The sequence below is a fragment of the Hylaeus anthracinus genome, unplaced genomic scaffold, assembly GCF_026225885.1.
Source record: "Hylaeus anthracinus isolate JK02 unplaced genomic scaffold, UHH_iyHylAnth1.0_haploid 11989, whole genome shotgun sequence".
In the NCBI taxonomy this organism is placed as follows: domain Eukaryota; kingdom Metazoa; phylum Arthropoda; class Insecta; order Hymenoptera; family Colletidae; genus Hylaeus; species Hylaeus anthracinus.
In genome coordinates this window covers 6982129-7003662 of record NW_026534337.1, presented here as the reverse complement: position 1 = coordinate 7003662, position 21534 = coordinate 6982129, and the positions used below count along the sequence as shown (strand labels likewise).

The 21534-nt window shown below is 43.9% G+C and overlaps 1 protein-coding gene across 8 annotated transcripts in view; it reads left to right on the top strand.

Moving 5' to 3' along the window:
* Positions 1 to 21534, top strand: part of LOC128887747 (SH3 and multiple ankyrin repeat domains protein 2) — a 201430-nt gene that overhangs the window by 58630 nt on the left and 121266 nt on the right. For all 8 annotated transcript variants that reach the window (XM_054143972.1, XM_054143974.1, XM_054143975.1 and 5 more), the window contains one exon: positions 17716 to 17777. The gene's annotated coding sequence lies outside the window, so the exon portion shown is untranslated. The remainder of the gene's footprint in view (positions 1 to 17715; positions 17778 to 21534) is intronic.

The window sequence follows — 21534 nt, the reverse complement described above, 5'->3', positions numbered from 1 at the left end:
ATGTGTAAATGGACCTTGTTATGTTAGATTGTAATGTTAGATTGTTTTCGAGTATGGCGACATATTGTGTTTAGTAAAGGATTGGGTATAATATTTACAAAGGATATTTTCACTTATCTTCCCTGTTCCGGATCCGTCCGCCCCATGAACATACACAACATGTTGAATAAAATTTGTCATATGACGCTTTATTTTCGGAAAGTATAAGTTTGAAAATTCGTCGAGTACGCGTGCACTTTGGACCAGCTTCGCTCGACGAATTTCACTGTTGATCATACGCACAAGCAGAAAGTAAAGTCCGTGGAACTGAAGCTACATCAAGTACACGCGTACTCGATAAATTTTCAAACTCAATTTTTTTCGAAAATAAAGCGTCGTGACAAAATTTTATTCTACATTTTACACTATACACCAGCTACGAGACATTCTGTATACAAAAAAAAAAAACCAATGCGGGCTCGAATTGGTCACTTACTCCTATTGATAATAGAAACGGAGAATCTAAAACTTTCTCGGCTCTTAATATATTCATTTTTCCACTAAAAATTAAAAGACTGCGTACTTACGAGCTCGCTCGTTCTTCCAGGTTCGAGTATTCCAATATCTAAATACCCGTTCGTGCGCGATAAGGCTCCGAACGAGGCTCTAAATTCTAACCCCCGTTGGAAATAAACAAACCATGTCCAACCTTGGTCGTAGAAACCTTGGAGCTTATAAACCACCGTATCCTACCAACGTCAGATAAGAGCTGCTTGAAAGTTTCAACGCTGAGTTAGTGCTGCCCGTAAATGTCACTGGGTAGTCAGAATGCATGCATCACATCAGTCCGCGGGCGCGTAGAGTTGGCGAGCCAAAGGGTTAATTGCACCACAACGCGATTAATTAATATATTCGAATATTTCCCGTTTCCTGTTTCTGAATCAAGTGGCAGTTCCGTAAGAGGAAACTGGTCTCGAGGTAGAAGATACCTTGTTAAGGTATAAATATATAATTTTGAATGACAGCATGCACTGTCGACGCTTCTCGACGAATTCAAATGATCTACGAAGACGCAATTGCGAAATTGTGATTTCTTTCGACGCGTTACTTAATTTATTGAGAAACGCTTAGAAAGTATTGTGTCCGAATTAAAAAGTCTTAGAGGTTCGAGGACTCCAAGTGCAAGGAATGCAATCACAAGGTGTACTTGGAGTTGTTACGTAAACAAACCCTAGCTCGCACAATTCAACTCTTCTCGCCGTGGAACCTATACAAATTGTTGGATTCCGAGCCAGGGAAAATGTTCAACACAGTAAAAAGATACTTTTGAAGAATTTATATTTTGTACAGTAACGATTCGCACTGTTTCAGTGAAAACTGAATTCTGATTTGCTGAGGTTTTTGCGAGCCTTTATAATCTATCTATTTCTAAAGGGTAAGTAATGAGTAGGGACGACGACGCGTCACGACGATCAAAGAATGGTCATGAGTCAGGAAGAATACGAAGTACAACAGGATATAGAAATTTGGAGCTGAGATTAGGGTGTTTGGCTATGGAGAAATCTATGCTAACAGTTACGTTGTGTCTAAGCGTGTTGGTCATCCAAGAAAATATTCAAAAAATAGAGTATTCCTTGCACTAGAGAGTGGGTGCTGGGGATGACTGAAAGCATCAATAGGGAGCCGCGAATCCTAATCGTGTATCATCAAGACGGTTCTTAAGAGTCGCGTAGAGCCGACGTTGGATGAAAACCGCGAGTATGCACCGAATGGGAGAATCCTGCGGTCGTTAGTAGCCCGCGACGAGGACTCTACCATAACCCGTTTCCTCGTCGAGTACCCATGGCGAAAGAATGCCAATGCATCCTAATGAATGTCGATTCGTCGTCGAGATATTAAAGATATGTGTACGCACGGGCGCGTGCATGCCCGCTGGGATGGTGCGTGGCTGCGGCCGCCATCGAGTGCCTACCTAAATTCACCAGCGTAGACAAGCCAAGTCGAGAACCACGGAAGAAAAAAGAAATACCCGTCGATGCAATCTGCTTAATGAATATTTTATGGAAAAGATTTTTCACCGACTCGAGTCGCCGGCGTAAATATTTATACGGGGGTAGGAGCTAGCCAACGACGAATTACGGGATGCACGCCGTATTCCGCGCGCACCTTCGATCCTCGATCCTTCATCTAGACGTACCTCGACATCCATTATCGACCGTCGAAGAGGACCTTGGAAGACGAAGTTAGAATTGGTGGAGACTTAGAGAGGATTCAACGGAGGCACGTGTTGGTCTGCCTTCAGGGTTGTACACAGATGAATGGTAATGGAGATAGGTACATTAACCTTTAGAAGCACGATTTTTAAAATTAAGTTTAACCCTTTTCACGCACGGATTGAAAACGAAACGTTAATGAAAAGAACCGAGAGTCCACTTTCAATGAAACGAATAGAAAGTGGAATGACGAAATAAATGCAAACTGGATATCAACGAAGTAAATTGAAAGAGGAAAATAAATGAAATAAATAGAAACTGATATATAGAAATACTCATAGCATTTATAGAGACCACAGCATTTTACCTCGTCCACCGTACCTCGATCAAACCTTAACGGACGGAAAGTCGATAGTCTGACCCCTTCCCAGTCGCAAGAGACGATCTTCCCACCGGGAAGACTCTCCATCGCAGTGGTTCTCTGCGAATATCAATTCTGGCCAGGCTAGGAAGAAGAGGACTCTACGCCACTGATCTCGAGAGAGTTCTGCACAGTGTCGAATGAAGCTCCCGCGTACGCGCGGTGTTGCGCCGAACGGTACCGCGGGAATTCACGGAATTCCAAGGTTCCGCACACAGGATCCGGCGTCGATGCCGTGGTATCGATCGATCGATACTCCCGGGAACTTCCCAATTACGCAGCGAGGGGGACGCCTCGTGGAAGGAAAGGGAAAACGCGCGAGGATCGGAGGACGCCTAGCGCGCGCCAAGACATTCCTCCGCGTTGAATCGCCTTTCGGGGTTCGCGATCGGCGCTACTGTTTCGCGATTAAAATTGCCGAACTCTTTTTGGAACGTTTCTGTTATTGAATCCATTTTTTTTTGTACTTTTATTCTCGTAAGATTTCATTACCACATCTCGTACACCTTCGTTTCTGTAGGCGCCTCGCGTGACTCTGATGAGAACTCCAGAAGAGGTGTACAGGTTCAGTGAATCCAGTTACACACAAAAGTATCGAGAATTAATATCCATCGATTACATAACTATTACATACTAAAAATATTTAATCAGCTATAAAGCTTCAACTACATAACATTTCTATACACTAATTCACTCCAATTCAAACCTTCGAACAACGAAGCATCCGTGTCTTCTATATTTTTCCTCTGAAATTTGTAATTCCTCCGTAATTAAATTATGTTATCATCATTTTAATTAACTCGTCAGCTCGCATCTCGAATTAGAAAACTTCTTGTTTTTGACGTATAGCTTGGCCACGATTAAGAAATCTCTGATTCTCGGCGTATCCGCGTGGTATCTATCGACGATATTAATAACGCTAGGATTTGCGAGCATTAATGCGCATAACTCGTTTGAAGGTTGTTTTATTGTCGGCGACAGCACGGTCGGCTACGCAGAATCGAGAGGGAACGCAAGGGAGATGTACCTCCCGGCGAAATTTCACCTTACGCAATTAACCTGGCGTACACTCGCGGCCTCTTACATCAACGGTCTTACGCGTTGATCTTGCCCGCACCTGATCTTGTCCACTACCCATAAGGCGACAATTCGTACTTGAAACGCGTGCTACGGTGCCCGGGTTCGCGAAAGGAACGAATCGACATACAAGATAATTAGCTCCTCGATCGTCGATTTGCATTTAGAAATAGACAGAATTCTTTTTCGAACTAACAAATGTCTGGAACTGAAGTATGCAGGATATCCACGTGAAAAAAATAGTTAGTATTAGGTTCCTATTAGGTTAATTTTTAAGAATATTAGCACCGGTGGTTCGTTAGATAACGGCAGATAGAAAATTCCTTTGCCAATTTTATTATCCAAGCAGTTGAAGTTACGTACAAAGTTATTATTCCTCTATCGTCGGAATAGAATTCTGCTGAAAAGTTCAAAGGCGATACATACAGGGTGTGTCCAGTATTCTAGACGCGAGTTCGCTCAAAACGTTTCGAGAATGGTGCTGGCCACCTCGATAAACGCGAAAGATTTCGCCGCAAAGCCGGATCTACGTGTAGGATCTACGAAGCCAGATCAGGATCGAATCCTCGTGGCGATCGCGAGAACGCCTGCTCGATGAGACAGCGGCGAAGAATAGAAATCGACTATTCCAGATCTCGCGCACCTACCTGGTCACCCACTCACCCACCTACCGTACCCGCCAGCCTATTCACCTCTTCTCGCTCCAACGAAGGCTAAACTCGCCTGTTGCGACCAGCTTGCCGTATTATGTAAAAGTTCCGCTCGCGTGTACCAGCCCCGCCGCAATAATAGCGAACATAACCGACTTTGCAATGCTTGTCCACGCCGTTCTTTTTTTCCCCCCTTGGTCTGACGGGCGGCGTTTTCCTCGTTCTCATTCGCGATCGGTCTGCATGGCTGGCTTCGACGATCTTGCTATTCCCGCAGTGGGTCAGCCGAAGGATAGGGGAGATCGAGGACGGTTTGGATAGTTTTTAATTCGGAAGTTATGGAGCTGAAGAGTCTAGAGATCTCGAAGCTTGGAGATTTCAGAGCCTGGGGAGCTCAAAGCCCAAAGAATTCAAAGCGCAGAGGTTTTAAAGCGTAGAGATCTCAAAGGCTAGAGAATTCAAAGCCTAGAAATTTCAAAGCTTAGAGATTTCAAAACCTACAGATCTCAGAGCTTAGAAATTTCGAAGCTTAGAGATTTCAAAGCCTAAAGAGCTCAAAGCGCAGAGATTTTAAAGCATAGAGAGCTCAGAGCCTAGAGTACTCAAAGCCTAGAGAATTCAAAGCCTAGAAATTTCGAAGCTTACAAATTTCAAAGCCTAGAGATCTCACAGCCTAGAATCCATATCCATGTCTTACCATATCCAATCACAAACACTTTGCCAATGATGCAGTGTCTGCACTGCAGATGTGTCGGGGTGGCGCGAGATTTGTAATTCGAAATTTAGGAAATATTTGAACGACGGGATCGGTTCGGTTTGCTCGTGTCCCGCGTCGCAACGATTCAACTTGATCGACAATGAACCAGGTAAATTCAACGGGGATGGCACTTTGTACATCAGATCGATGGTTCGATTCAATTCGCCGCCTCGTGGGAGCTCGCAAAGGAGGGAGGTTCCATTTTGTAATTGAAAGACCGCGGAAACGCGATTTGTCGAGGGAACAACGACCAAGAGAGAGATTTCTATGGACTCCAGGGGCGGTGAATGGGGCGTACAAGTAATTCGCGATCGTTCTATTCCGCCCGAGGCCGATCCTCCATAATTACGCGACATTTTATTATCTCCCAGCAGAGGTATTTCTGATAGCCAGGACTGAGGTATTTTAACGCCCGTAATTTGATAGAAATGGTTATACCGTTCTCAATTTTATCGATTTTTCAATGAAACTCGCATAATTGGTTGATGAAACTATAAAATTTAGGACATATATAATAATTTTTCAATAGACACACAATTTCCATTTACAAAAATGGCCGGACTGTAATCGAAGTAAGTCTGCGCTCTCTAGCTTCGGAGCTGGAAGGATATCGAGAAACTCAAGAGCACTGTGTAGCAATTTACTGTTGGGGAATGTGTAAATATTGCGCCTCAGGTGTTCGCATAGTCGTTCAGGACATCCTACAAGAGCCACGGGAAACTAAGGCAGGATGTTCGTCCGCGACAGGGATCGGAGTATCGCGTGCGACTCCGTGCGTTGCGATTCTCAGAATGGGGAAAAAATAGGAAGAACATTTCCTCGTTGCGATCCTCTCCTTACGCAACGCTCGTGCTGCTCTCCGCCTCTTTCTCCATCATTGTTTCGGTCGGGAAATTGGGGAACCGTGTTCCCATCGTCGTTTCCAGCGAGACGCTACTTTCCTTGGCGATTCAAACTCTCCTGTGCCTCGAATTCATTTTTAGGAGTCTAGTAATCAAACTGTGGTTCGTTTCAATCCTTTGCAGGCTATAGAATACTTTGACTTTTGAATGAGAATATCCATTTTATTATTTGATTACTCTGCAGCCAAATTACTTTCTCGGGAGAACACTATCTTTTTTTTCAATTAAAGATTGATTATTTGATCGATATATACAAAATATCTTTTACATCACAAAGGCATGCAAAACAAGCAGTAAAAATCTTGACCGCGTTGGTTGCACCCTTTACGTGGAATAAATTCCCCCAAAAACGCTTCCCTTTCAGCCTCATGATTACTTCCTACAGAGAGCCCCTTTTCAATTAACAATTATTTATTTTGTCGATGCGAAAAAAATATTGTTCGTACCCCGAATGCACGCAAAACGAACGGTAAAAATCTGGAACGCGTTGGATGCACCCTTCGCTTGGTGTAAATTCGTCCAAAAAAAGTGCTGCCCTTTCAGCTGGAACGATTACTTATTTAATGGGCGCAGCGCGTCGTTTCGCGAAATTACGAGAGTCCCCTGCGATTATATACTCTCTGGAAAGAATTTCGGGGTCGTCAGACCGCCCAGCTGTTCGAGGAGCGTCGAGTGTGCCAGTAATTACGGCAATGATGCGTCCAGCCGTCGTTGATTCCACCTTTGATGTCCGTAACATGAAATTTCCGTCGTCCCTGGTTGCTGGTATTAATTAAAATTACTAGGAGCAATTAGCGACCGTTACCACGCGGGCGTTATTCGGTGAAAGTGTTGAGAACCTCGACCAATCTCTCTTCTCTCTGCTCGCGTCTTTCCTCGTGCTTCGTGCTCGAGTCGATTAATCTACCAGCTTATTTTACTTACCTCCTGGAGGCTTATCTAGCGGGAATCTGTCTTCCGATACGTCTTATAAACGCAGCGCCGCTACGAAACCATCGCCGGATATTTTAATCGGGTTTCTTTCTCCGTGACGTAGATTGTCTCATCCCGTTGACGCAATTTTCGTCGGATCGGTTTCACGGCGATCCTCCGTTGCACAACCAGGAAGTCGACGTTCACGGGCAGACCTGCAAGTGTCCACGACCGGTACGCGTATATTTAGCCTTGGGTTATCCAGTCGCACTCGCAAAAACGCGACAAATCGATTAAGTAAGACGTGATCTGCCTACGTACGCCATGGCAGCAATTACTGCAACGATCACTTGCGTGTGTTGACATGTATCAGACTAGAAATTCGTAATGGAGAGAGGATGCGAACAGTATTTATTATTTCAAACAATATGTATGAATCAGACATCAGCAGTCATCGTCGATATTCGTCGATATCCATGAATATTTACGGATATCCACAAATAGACATAAATAGTCATGGATAGAAGCTTAGAGATTTCAAACCCTAGAAATCTCAGAGCCTAGATATCTGGGGAGTCGAAGGCCTGGAGATCTCATGATCTATAGAACTGAAGGCCTAGAGAGCTCAAAGCTTAGAGTTCTGAAGAGCCTAGGGAGTCGAAAGCCTGGAGATTTCAGGATCTATAAAGTTGAAAGTCTAGAGATCTCAAAGTTACATGTAGTCATCCGTAATTACGAATACTTGATTGTCCGGTATAGTCACATACATTTATATAACATTCATTGATAATCGAGTGTAGTCACCGATAATCACGACCAGCCGTTGACAGTCGTCAATGGTCGCAGATAGTCGCGTCTGGTCAGACATCGTTCCAACGAAGCGGAAGGAACGCGGATGTTCGCCAGGCGGATTCCATGCGTGCGCTCGGGGTCTCTAACGATATTTTAATCAAGTTCCTCTCGCTCGGCTGCGACAAATTATCTCGGCCATAAATTACGCCGCGTAAACGGTTTATACGGGGAACGTGGTCGCGTGATTTATATTCGCAAATTACACGAATAAACACCGCCGATACGGGTCCCGCGGGAAATAGTCAGCAGGCGCGTGTAAAACGTGCCGGAGGATGCGCGTAACGGAAGAGGAAGAGAATGCGCGCGTGCTCGAACCCTGCCGTGGAAATTTGTAGTCGTCGAACGACTGGAATTCGCGAATCGCTGTAATTCGTTTTGTATGCAATCGGCGTTTTGTGGTTGGATTTCAGTAAGGGTTAAGGGCCTCTGTGTCTTTCGACAGTTTTTATTCAAGACTTGTAGAGCTGAAGGCCTAGAGATTTCGAAGTTTAAAGATTTCAAGGTCTAGGGATCTCAGGATCTATAGAGCCGAAGGCCTACAGATCTCAAAGCCTAGAGGTCTCAAAATCCTAGAGATTTCGAAGCTTAGAGATTTCACAGTCTAGAGAGCTTAGAGCCTAGAGAGCTCAGAGCCTAGAGAGCTCAGAGCCTAGAGAGCTCAGAGCCTACAGTTCTCAAAGCTTAGAGAATTCAAAGCCTAGAAATTTCGAAGCTTAAAGATTTCAAAGCCTAGAGATCTCAAAATCCTAGAGATTTCGAAGCTTAGAGATTTTAAACCCTAAAAAATCTCAGAGCCTAGATGTCTCAAAGCCTAGAGATCTCAGATCCTAGAAATACGCTTCGATGCGGGATTGGTCGTGTAGATATAGCGATTGACTGTAAATCTGAGGATTTCCTCCTCTGTGGGCTCGAATTCTCCGTACCTTTTTCGTTCGGCCTCCTACAATTGGTTCCGGTATTTAACGGCGCGCGTCGCAGTAATTTCAAGGTAATTAGGATATTCGTGGGAACCTCTTCATTAAAGGGGCATTAAAGATGTGACGGGCGGTGGGGCTCCGACGAACGCGTCGGCAGAGAACCGGTCCCGAACCGGGCGACGAGATATCTCGCTATTTCTCCGGATTAAAGAGAAATAACAACGTGCGTGCGTTTCTATTTATAGCCAGCTGAGCACGCGTGAATGTGGCTTTAGCGGTGACTCGCTCGTTGCCCGCGCTGGAACGAGATCGACTCGAAAAAGGGTCGATTGGGTTAGGTCAGTTTCCAAGCTTTGTTCCTCCCAACTCAATTTATTTCAAAGGCGCGAGAAAAATGCTGATACGGGTCTCCCAACAACATGGAGATAATTGGACAAAGGAGCCTTGCTCGTGTGGAGGTAAACGAAGACCGATGCTGTCTTTGTTACAGGAGGATTAATTAATGATGCGTTGACTCGCGTTCGGACGTCTTTGGAGTCTGGCCAGGTAGAAAGAAAAAAGTAATATTAACCAAGCGGGTTGATTTATGTATGTCGAAGTTCTTTTTAAACTTGATGGATTATTAACTCTGCGTAACATTTTTTATTAGTAGGGTATCGATTAGAACTGTAGAATTTGTTTTGTTTCGTTTTCGGGACGGCGGTATCGTTGTTTGGATTTATCGAGGATCGGAACGAGCGCAAATTTGTCTCGCGATCGTGTCGAATCAATCGGTTCGATGGTATGTCTTATATCTTCGATCTGAGCGCACTCGGTTGCAAGCGAGGCGAGGCACGAATAGCAGTGACGACAGGTATTTTGCATCTCGTAACAGTCCCCAATGGTATAATGAGTTCTAGACACAGGTATCTTTGTTCTTCTCGAAGAGGCAACTATGCATAAATCGGATAATCAATCACACAGCAAAGCACATGAAAATTGAATATAATTTGTAAAGACCATGCGTGGTTCGAACGTTTTATCACCTATCACGACTCGGTCAAATTGTGAGGGAATTCCGAAATTCGACTGGTCAACGAAATCAAGAGCATTCCAAGCTACACGCCACGTGCTCGTTGCGTAAGCGATCGTGGCATAATATCCCGTCGCGGAGGATCGAGGTCGATATTGATGCGCTGCGAGCGCAGAAACGACGAATTTCCCTTTCGCGCGCGGAACTGTGTCATCGTTGAACCGAATACGGGTTAGTTTCGTGCCTGCACCCGCGGTGAAAGCAATCGAGGGTCAAGTGGTAATCAATTTCGTCTCGAATTCGGAGCACCTGTCCCCCCCGACCCACCTGGGAAGACATATGTCTGTATCGAAATAAAAATGCTCGAGCAATTATCACTTTAACGCTCTGAATCGTCTCTCGAGCGTGCAATCAATTAAGTATTAAAAAATATTCCCTAATTCTTTGAAATTACAAAATATTCCGACTGGAAATAGAAAGTCTATCTATCCAGTGCCTGTATTTCTTTAAAAAATGTTCGTTTTACTAGCTGGAATGGTCGAACTCCTCTCCAGATTTGATAAAGCCGAGGAAGAAATTATCTTTGATAATTTCCTCTCTCCGTTGAATCGAGCTGAAGAAACCCCGGCGCAAGGGTTAATTAAGAGACGTTTCGAACGGGGACGTTCAGGTGAACGTGACTGCGGCTCGAACAAGCGGGATTGACGCGTGCCGCTGACACCGACAGTGGCGTAGCTTGCAAAATGCCAAGTGCACGCGCAAGCCGACGTTTGTCTTCCTCTGGCATCGATTCGCCCTGCTTTCTCGAGGCCCTCCGAAAGGGGGATAGCTCGTTCCTTAGACAATAGGAACCGGAGACGTCGTAGTTCCTCCATCCGAAGGTGGCCACAGCCTCTTGGGCGAAATGGTCCAAGGTCTGGACGCCACTCGATGGGCGATAGAATTCAATGCCGCCGTTATTCCGTCGGGTACGAGGATACGTCTTCTTCTCGCGGCTCGAGCCCCGCTTGAATAGCATTTGTCGCTGGACATTTCGCGACGTAGCTTGCCACATTATGCGTGCATTCTCGGTCAGGCCAACAAAGCTCTCCGTTGTCGTCTGTCGAGCTGACTTTGCATGTATCGCGTGATATTGGGTCATTAGGAAGAATTAGCTTCCAAATACAGACGATGCACGAAGTGTGTGTTGTTCTTTTTTCAACACGTTGGCTGCCAAGCTAAAACTCGTGAAAATTTTTACAAAGTTAAAATTTTGTCTTAAGACTATTGAATTTATCAAATAATTTAACGTTTTTCATTATTGTCTCACCTTTGAAATTAATTTTTTTTTGTTCCACAATGAAAATTTCTGTCACCCGTACATGGGTCTGGATAGGATTCGTGAACTTTGATCGGGCTGTAAAACTAAATACTAACTCAAATGTTACATCGACCCACGAGACACCTAGTTATCCTGCTTCTCCGTAATTGCATTCTGACCTGGCAAGAAGAGTTCATCGAAGACTCGTTTTCATCTTTGGGAGTTACATTATACAGTTTTCGATTGTATAAGAATATATTTTTAGTTGTATAAGTATTTTCACAAGTATGCCCGACACTGAAAGTGTTAATTCAATTAATTGAGAAGCTTTTGATACTTTCAAAACTTTCGTACACTGTTTTGCAGCGTGTACATAAACATGAAAGGTCCTCGATAAGCGTGTAATTCAATTGAAAATTTCAAAATATCGATAATTAAGGGTATCCCCCAAACAGAATTTCGATAGTGACATCGTTAACGAGATGATAGGGTGATTAACCCCGTCTCTCCCTTTCGCCTGTATCATAATGCTCCCGACGCTCGTACGCTAATTTACAATTAAAGTTAGTGCGCAGGATCGGCAATTACGCGTCCGTTGGCCGCGAAGGACCATTGTTGTTCGACCGTAGCTTTATCGCGAACCGCAATAATAACAACAGCGATAATAACAATTTGTGCGCGCGTCGAATGTAACGGGTATCGTGTTTTGCGTGCCACACGGACGCTGGTAACGCGCGTGCTTTACCAGCCTCTTGGCAGATCTTCCGTTAAGAAGATGCATATTAAACTCGACGAGCGAGCCGACGAGTGAAGCCGAAGTTTTGCAATGGAGATTAACCTGCCGCGCAGAGGATCGTTCTCGGTAGGTTTTAGACCCTTCATTTACCTTTGCCACGACAGGACGGCGGCTGGACGCGGTGGAAAGCAACAGATTTCGCGCCTTCGAACAGTGATAAATGAAGTTTCAACTACAAGCAAATTTTCAGCGTGTGACTGTTCATTCTCGACGATAGAAATCCGAGCAGGTTTCTCGAAACGCAGCACAAAAGGAAAGAAAGCACTTCGAAAGATCTCTCACGAATGCTCCTATATTCTTTGCTCCTCGATCCACCATTTTCTTAAACGAATTTATTATTAGCTAAGAATATAGGAGCATTCGTGAGAGATCTTTCGAAGTGAGCACTAAGCTAACCCCACATAAAATTTAAATGTTTCTTAAGAGAAACATGCTTTTGTATCGGTTGATTTTCAGTAAGCTGGAACGTTTGCTTGAATTCTTAAGTAAAAGTTCTTCTAAACCGTGAGCTGAAATGATGCTTAAAAAGCTTGCCACCTTCAGGATCTAGGACCATAATGAATCTTCACTAGAGCCACCAGCAAAGAGGCGATTCGTTAGAGAAGCGCGCGATCGTTTTGTTCTCACGGACATTCCTCCGTTTGTAATCCAATCCAATTTGGCGGCAACGCGATATGAAAACTCGACGCCCTCGGTATTCGCGCGTTATAGTGTCCTTATCGTCTTATCGGCCGACAGTGCGACGTGTGCAGTCCTACGTTTCTGCATCTTTATCTTTTTTCGGCCTTATGACACGTTGCACGCTCCGTAACGCTCGCTGTTCCGATAACCAAGCCACCCTTTTGGCGGCGTGTCGCTTGTAAGTTACGAAACCATTCTCTTCGACCCACAGGACACCTAGTTATCTTGCTTCTCCGTAATTGCATTCTGCGCTGGCAAGAAGAGTTCTTCGAAGACTCGTATTCATCTTTGGGAAGATGAAGTTTCTGAGAAAATGAGGTTTCTGAGGACATCGAAATTTAGAAGCTACTCGAGACTCGAGAAAGACAGGAGAAGTGAAAATTATTCGAGTTGAGATCCTCAGGGGCTGTAGTTACGTTTGATCGTAGCTACAGTACGGGTTTGGCAATCCCGAGGTACTCCAGCTACAGGGGGCCATCGAGCCCCAGACTACTGGCATTCCTAGTTGGAGTACCAGAGAATGATGAAGAGAAGCATATCAGTAAATGTAAATCCGAAACAATGGCGAGCAGAAATTAAATTAATGTAAAGACTAAATAATTGTTAAACCAGGACGTGAGATGTTACAGTCAAGATATATGGCTTCGTACTCTTAGAAATAAAATTCTCTCGTTCAAGTGGAGACTAATCCATCAGGAAATTTGGCCATAGCAAGAAACAATACAAGAAACCATTCTCAAAGGAACGAATAGTTTAGATCTCGATTCGAGTGACCTCCACTTTTCTTTCTTCCAAGACCAGTACACAAAGTATATTACAATCAAGTTACATGACTTCTCGTATCCTTAGAAATAAAACTCTCTCATTCAAGTAGAGTCTAATCTGTAAGCAAATTTGGCCAAAGCAAGAAACAACACAAGGAACCATTCTCAAAGGAACGAAAAGTTTAGATATCGATTCGAGTGACCTCCACTTTTCTTCCTTGGCCTCCAAAGCCCAAAATATTTATCCCCAGACTCTTCCCTAATTTTCGCCCGCTCCAAAAGTTTCTCCAAGCTCAGTTAACCACGAAAACGATGGCTCGTTCCCTGAGGAACGACACTCGGAAGCGGCTTCGACTTTGCGCTTGTATTAAATTCGACACCGGATGCTTCGCAGCCCGAACCTCATCCTGTTTCTCGGACAAAGGACTACCGTTTCCAGGAAGGCGCTCGAAGCAGTCCGCCGGTATTCCAGGAGGAATCGAAACTATTCGCGAGACTAACATTTTTCAGGGGCATTCGAGGAACAGGAGGAGGACGAGAGACGGTTTTGCATGGCTGGCGGGAATCCACTCGTTTCCTGACGTCTCTCTAATGAACGTCCGGGAGACGTTGCGCAAACGAACATCCTTGAGGATTACTCGGAGTTTTACGTCGGAGTGACACTTTGAATAATAGGCTGGAATGACGGGCAGGAAACCTCGAGTTTGTTACTGGTCTTTGCACACAATTAATCGGAATCGTTTTCGACCCCTGGGTTGAGGCTCTCTCCCTTGTACACGAAGATTATGCAGAATGATACTCGATGGAGAAGTGGTCCGGTGCGACTTTGGCAAAACTACAGAAAAGGAAAATGGAAAATGGGCAGGCGAGAGGAGGAGGGATGGTTGGTTGGTTCTAGAGAAGACAAAATACAAATTTGTCGTCCCTTGACGAAGGTGCATATCTACTCGACATAACAGTGGCGATAAATATCTGTCTTTGTTATTGGGAAAGCAAGCATAATTTATTAAACGCGTGTACGTGTCGATTAATTAGTTCATCGATCGAAAAATTTATCCAAATGCGAGTGCTTCGTCTTTCACGAGAAATACCAACGTCGTTCACACTATCCAGTTATCAAAACAAATTTTTATTGGCATACATTCTTATTAAAATGTATCTCTTCCCTTATTCTTGAATGACATCCAGCTCATGTTTCATCATCCGAGAACGATATCCAGCCACCTAATCGGCATCCATGCTCTTCACAGTGCCGTTTAAATTCGCCAGAGTAGCTTCTGCTGTTTCCGGCGTTCCTCTGTTCGTTTTGGGGCCCGTTCGAACCACTTTGCCGACTGTGTCAGTTCCAGAGACCCGAATCAGACGGGCCAGACGTGGCTAGGGGGGGGGGGGGGGGACGCTTTCGAAAACGCGATTTCCTGCACGATCCACGGCTCATTCCTGGAAAAAGTCCGTCGGGGTGGTCCAGGCTCGTCACGCCACGATTGAAAGCGAACGCGCGCCGCAATTGTAGGATCCTTTCTCGATTTCCAGCTGATAATTAATAGTCGCAGTGAATCGGTAGCATGATCGGTCATTTTTTGTCGTCGTATCTTCCATTTCATCTCGAAACTACCTCTTATTTCTCTCAGGAGATAATTTGGGAGATGTCTCTGTTCGTGACTATCTTCTACGCGATGCTCGGCTCGCGATATTAATATTTAAACGGGATGTGAAATGAAAAATGTTGTTACACCGAGAATAAACGACTGTTCACTATCCTAGCAATTATCACCGCTAGGAAGACTCCAACTCAACCAGTATTCTCTCACATCGAGGCGGAGTTGCACAACTGAAAAGTTTATTAGCGCCGATAAGGACCTGAGAGCTTCCACGTCCGCGAGATTCCCTCGCATCCTGAATGCCAAGGGACTCGCAAAAGTCTCGTTTTCCCGTGAGTTAATGAAAGCTGGGCCTGCTGGGTGTCTGGAATTCCAGCACCGGAGACGTACCGCGTCGCAATCGTTCCCTGCTCGTGGTGTCCTCGATAACACCAAGGGAGAGATAACCCATTCGATAGATCCCCGCCTCGACGACCAGGGGACCGTTCCCCTAGCGAAAATGTCCCCATGGTAACGCAAGGGCTTGTGGAAAATCTGTGGGGAGCGAGGGGGGCGAGTGTTCTTAACGAGCCCGTCAAGACAGTCGTTTCCTCGAGTTTATGGTCGGGACAGGACTGGATCTTTATTCTACGCGTTGAAACTATCTCGCAGAGATAGAAGACGCGAAATAGGAACGTGACTATTTTCATCTAGATAGTTTCGTTTCAATTTAAAGAAAATACGAGCAGAACATTTCTATGTTCGATAGCAGTCGTGAAAATACAGTGCCGAACACGAAAGGGGATGGAGATAGGGTAGAACGCCCTAAGGAGGGGTCGTCGCGTGGCGAGGGTGAAGAATTATTATGGGTGACTTTGGCCTTTTAACTCTTAAGCCAGGAGGTTTGCTGGGGCGAGAGTACGTCATTCCCAGGAACGTGTATTTTGGACAACTAATTGTCACGACATATTTTAATTAGTTGGTTAGTTAATTCATGCTCTACGAATGCGATAAAAATTGTTGAGGGGCTCTAGGTTTAGGAGCTTCCCTTTATGATTTTTTTTTCTCTGGCACTAGTGACGATAGCTTCCTCAAATCGTACGCACATTTTTTTATGGAAATCCTTCTAGAAGACCTGTATAAATTTTCAGAGCTCCTAAATCAGGCTACAGTGACATCCTAATTTAGAAGCCAACTGCTTCTCTTCGCGAATTTGTTTCCAGACACTCCTGAGAATAGCTTCTTCAAACTTTGCCCATTCATTTACAAATACTCGAAAGAACAAACTAATGCTTTCCTCCCCGAAGTTCTGAACCACCACTCTTAACCCTTCGCACTCGAGACCTTTTTTCTAGTATCAATAACCCGAGATGCTTTCTTAGCATTCTATTGCCACGAATGCTAAGCTTAGATTGACTTCGAAGATGTAGGTCGATTGTCGTTTTATCGACACTTGGAATTCCAAAGAAATTAATCTTTTGCACTCGAGAGGTGAGTCTCAGTCACCACTAGATTTCACGTAGCAAATCTACCAGCAATAATGTTTCTTTAGGTTTTATTTCTTTGGAACTAGAAGTGTCAATAAAATGACATCTTTGAAGTCAATCGAAGCTTAGCATTCGTGGCAATACAGAATGTAGAATGCCAAGAAAACATCTCGAGTTGCTGGTAGATACCAAAAAAAAAGGTCTCGAGTGCAAAGGATTAAACCTAAAGAAGCATTATTGCTGGTAGATTTGCTACGTGAAACCTAGCGGTGACTAAGAATCGCCTCTCGTGTGCAAAGGGTTAAGTGTTAAAATACCAATCGGAGCGACACAGTTTTCGTGGTCGCGGGCAAACTCGATCCACCTCTGGGACAGGGCTAACTTTATATTATTCGACAGCATTTCGAGTTGAACTTTGCACTTTGCCAGGGTCAGGTGTGTACGTTAACTCTTGGCGAACCGCGATCGCGTCCCCGTCCTCTCTTGAGGAGCTGCCGGTCGTTTGCACGAGGCCAAGTCCTCCCATCCTGCGTGAGCTCGCCAGTAATCAGCTTACCGATGATCCGTAAACGGATTACGTCGGAAAACACCATGATCGGATTGTACGCCGGCGATTTATCCAGACGTCGCGACGCGTTCCTGCCACGATCGATCACTTCGCCCGCTAACGACGTCGATTTTTCTCGCGAACGATAGCGAATTAACGGAAAGTAAGACGACACCTTGATTTATTCAAAAATTGGATTTATTCGCGGACGATGGATATCAGTTTTTTAAAGCTTGAATTATGAACGTTTCTGTTCGTATTTAGAGCGATTCTCAGCTTGGAATATTCAATGCAAAAAACGTAATAATTTTTGATAAAATTGTGCCAACGCTATTATGTATTATACATCAAAGTATGCTTTGAGATTAATCAACCTCTTGCCGTACTTTGATGAGTCTGATTCGTGACGACGATTTTGGCGCAAACATGAATATCACGAGCCAGGATCGAGTCTCGTTGAGCTAAATGGTACAGGAAGGGGTTAAAGAATCGACGATCTCAAACCTTTCTAATCAATGTCAGAATTTCAAACTATAAATACTTTGAAATTCTGGTAGTGTTACGAAGGTTTCAGTTTCCCACATCGCGAATAAATGGCGAAAGTACGCACGTACCGCGCGTATGGAAAATGTCGTCCTGCGTTCGTCTTCGATTGCCGGAGGTATTTGGAGCAAAGCTCGATCGATTCGATTGTCTCGAGCGTCGTTGCCAGATAGATCTTAATAGGACTGGTTCGCGGAGACTCGGGGCAATCGTCGTCGATCGAGCGTGTTTTTGCTAACGGATCGGCTCAGTGGTCGGCCAGGAAGTTTCATTGTCAGCTGTAACGGTGAATTAGCGGTTAAAAGAATGCGTTGTTTGGTTGCAGATGCTGCGCTCGCCGCGTCGTCTCCGTCCGCATCTGCCCGGCGAGATTGCGCTCCGATTATGGTGAGTAGATTCCCTCCCTTTCTCTTCGCTATCAATTATTTATGACGCAGCGACGCACAGTGTCTTTAAACGGCTCGAAAGCATACGGATCATCGAGAACGATGTTATGAAAGATCGCGACTTCTTCGAACTACTCTCTCATTGTTAAATGGGAGTGTTCAAAAGGATCTGAGTCATTTAACTAGAAGAATATGAAACTTTAGAAATCGTAGCATTAGTATTTTATCTTTAATTATTGTTTCAATTTTGCATTTAATAGTCAATTAAATGTATACCATCGACACTAACAAGGAATGCTTATTAGGTGTCCGCCTTCGATTGTTTTGATTTTTTGGATATGTTTTAAAGAACCGAAAAATGAGATATACGTATTTTTTTATATTGACCCATTTTCATATTTAGTGGGTGAAACGACTTAAAGTTTCAGCTGCAATAGGCTATTATCATAAACAAATTATCTTTTACAAAATTTAAGGCCAGATTTTATATGCAGATAGAAACCCATGAAAGTTTTTCTTAAAAAGTTTTCTTCTATCTATGATACTTTATGAAACTTTAGGGGGTCGTTTCATCCCCTAAATATGAAAACGGGCCAATATAAAAAAATACGTATATCTTATTTTTCTATACTTTAGAACATATCTAAAAATCAAAACAATCGGAGGCGGACACCTAAGAAGCTTTCCTTTAAGTGATTATTAACACGTTGACTGTCAGATTGATTCAAATGGAAATCGCGAAATGTCTACAAGGTTAAAATTTTGTCTCAAGACAGTTGTAAACTAGACAATCTGACATTTGTCGTATCACTCATTTTTGTATTATCATCAAAACTTACGAATTCTATTCAGACTTATTTTCATTAATACTTAGCTCTTAAAATTAATTGCTAAAGTCCCTTAGTGAAAAGCTCTGTTGCCCATATATGGGTGCCGTGGCATTCAACGTGTTAAGGAATTTTTCAAAAGTATTTTCTTTATAAATAGAAAAAAAAGCTTATTTTAAAGTACTGTGCATCTAATCGGCCTATAGATTTATCGCACCTCGGTTGATTTCCCCTGAATCGAAGGCAGGAAAGCGGGAAATTCTATCGAATTTTCGGTTTCCATTTGAACTCGCGATCCACGCTCTGTGGAAACGATTTGAAAGCAGTCGGTTAGCCCGAGCGGTCTGGAGATGTGTTTGATCTCGAGACAAAAGCTCCCTCGCGGACGAAAGCGCTAAAAGCACGGCCCTGTTGGCTAGCGACCCGGAACCACGCTAAAACCAATCATCTCGTAACGTCGTACTATGGGCGCAAATGGTGTTTCCCGTAGAAAAATCGTGCAACGGCGGGAACGAGATGACGTACAAATAAAATTATGTACAATAATAAAAGATGATGTACAAATTCTTACCGAAGATTTTCAGCCGAACACATTCGAAATATGGTCATACTTTCTTTACGCAACGGTACGTTTCGACTTTACAATTTTTAAAATTTCTCTGAAGAAAGTCAGTTTCAAATTTACAGAGTGCCATGAATCATTTTATAAGGATTTATATCGGGATACTTTTTCTCCGAGAAATTTCAGTCGGTTGATGCTCTGTTTCCTGGAATAAATTCATGTACCAGTGCTCACGTGGTCGGCTAACCTCGATATCCAATGTTCGTGAAAGGGGACTTGTTGTACGCGTAAATATATTTCACAATTAAAAGACAAAGATTTTTATCGGGCTGTCTGGAAAGTCCATGCCGATTTTTAGTAGGCGGTACAGGTCTGAATATATCGGAATAGCTGAAAACAAATAAAATGTGTACATTCCTTAACAGGTGGAAAGGTTGTGGAACAAAATGATACATATATAATTCAATAAATATACATCAAAATTCAAATATGCCTTTGAATTTTTCTTAAAAATAGGCATGAACTTTCCGGACAACCCAGTAATATCAGTTTCGTACATAAATTCTACTATTTCCAGTTCTGCTATTCGTCGCTCGTGAATGAACGTCGATTTCAGGCGCCTCGAACTCTACTCATTCTTACTTTGCGTTTTCGCGTTTGTTCCTCCTCCTTTAAGTAATACGTACCGGTGATATCTCGGTCTATACATTATGGAACACCCCCACACCCATTGGAAGAACTCGGCATGCTTTATTATTCTCCACGACGCGTGTGATGATATCGCAATAATTTTCTGCCATCGAGAACTGGGTCACAGCCCACTAGTGCGTTGCAGAGCAAAGATGAGCTTTGCTTTGCTTCTTTATTTGCGCGTACTGGCGTACACGTGCACGCGCGTTGCTCGAAATAAATTGGAGAACGATGGCAACAATAGTGCCTCGATTTCTAGCTGCTTTGGATTGTTTGCAAATGAACTTATCAACGATGCGTTTGATAGGTTCATTCGAAGATTAGAGAAGGTTCGCTTTCAACACTTTCTTATACAGTAATATTTCTTAGTTTAATTGCATCGCATATATTAGGCTCTAAATATGTCAGTTAGACATCTGTAATTCCACTCTAAATTCAATTGATTCCTTTTTATCAACTTTTCCGACTTACATCTTAGCCTTTATTGATTACTTCCGCACTCTACACACCGCGTACAATCGTAAATACTACCAAAAAACTTGTCCAAAGTGGCCCCAATTATGTTCGAGCAAAGCGTCGTTAACCGCGCGAATTCCAAGGAAAAAAACTTCCAAATCGTCGTCATTGTCTTCTTGCCTGAGAGACTATCCGCGAAGGACGCGAGATAATAGCAGTCCGTGGCAGTAATACATGCAGCGGCATAGGTTAGGGTCAAGGCGATCCAACCACGTCGTCAAAGGTCGCTCGGCCTCGATGGTCGTTCACGGTGCGAACCTCTCGCCCACGGAGCGGACGGCGTTGATAACGGGCCTCGTAATTCGGTAATCCGCGTACGGATCGATCAATCGTACCTGGTTCGACGCGGAACTACTGCGTAGGGGTGGAACTAACGCGCGTATATGGACGAGCAATTGTTCGCGAATTGAAGAAAGATTAGTCGGGGAGATAGGACAGATGCACCTGTCTGGTCGGCGTCGTAGGCTTCTTCCTGGATCTATTTTCTGTCGTAGACCCCAGGGACTCGTTCGAAACTGGAGCGGGGAGGATGATCTACTAGTTTTTTTGTTGCATTTGTTTCATTTGGAACATGGCGAGGTAGGATTATTTTCTGGGTGTAGTTATTCGATGTCTGTGTTTTGATTCGTGGTATACTTCTGGTATAAGGAAACGGAGCTCAGTGGTTATATCAAAAAGATTCACTATTCTGATGAATTTTCTACGTTTTTATTTTTCTAGTTGCATGCGACCGTGGATCTAGGTGAAATAAAGATAATGGAGTAGGTAAAACAGAGAGCGCAAACAGTTTGCAACACTAATTTCAAATCGGTTGCGCTCATGTGCGATCGACCTAAAGGACGATTCAGACTATACGACACGGACCGGGAACGACATGTACCGGCACCGACACGACAAAACATAAAAACACGCGTTTCAATGGAACTATTCACACTATTCCCATTGACGGAACGTTCAGGTCGGTGTCTGTTAAGTGTGAATAGTTCCATTAAAACGCGTGTTTTAATGTTTTGTCGTGTCGGTGCCGGTCCGTACCGTATAGTCTGAATCGACCTTAAGCCTAATCTTTCAATCTATCTCGCCACCTATTAACAAAAAATCTCAAGATTTGTCGTCGATTCCCAACGCACCCTGGCGTCCACTCGAAGTGAACAGAGTGAATG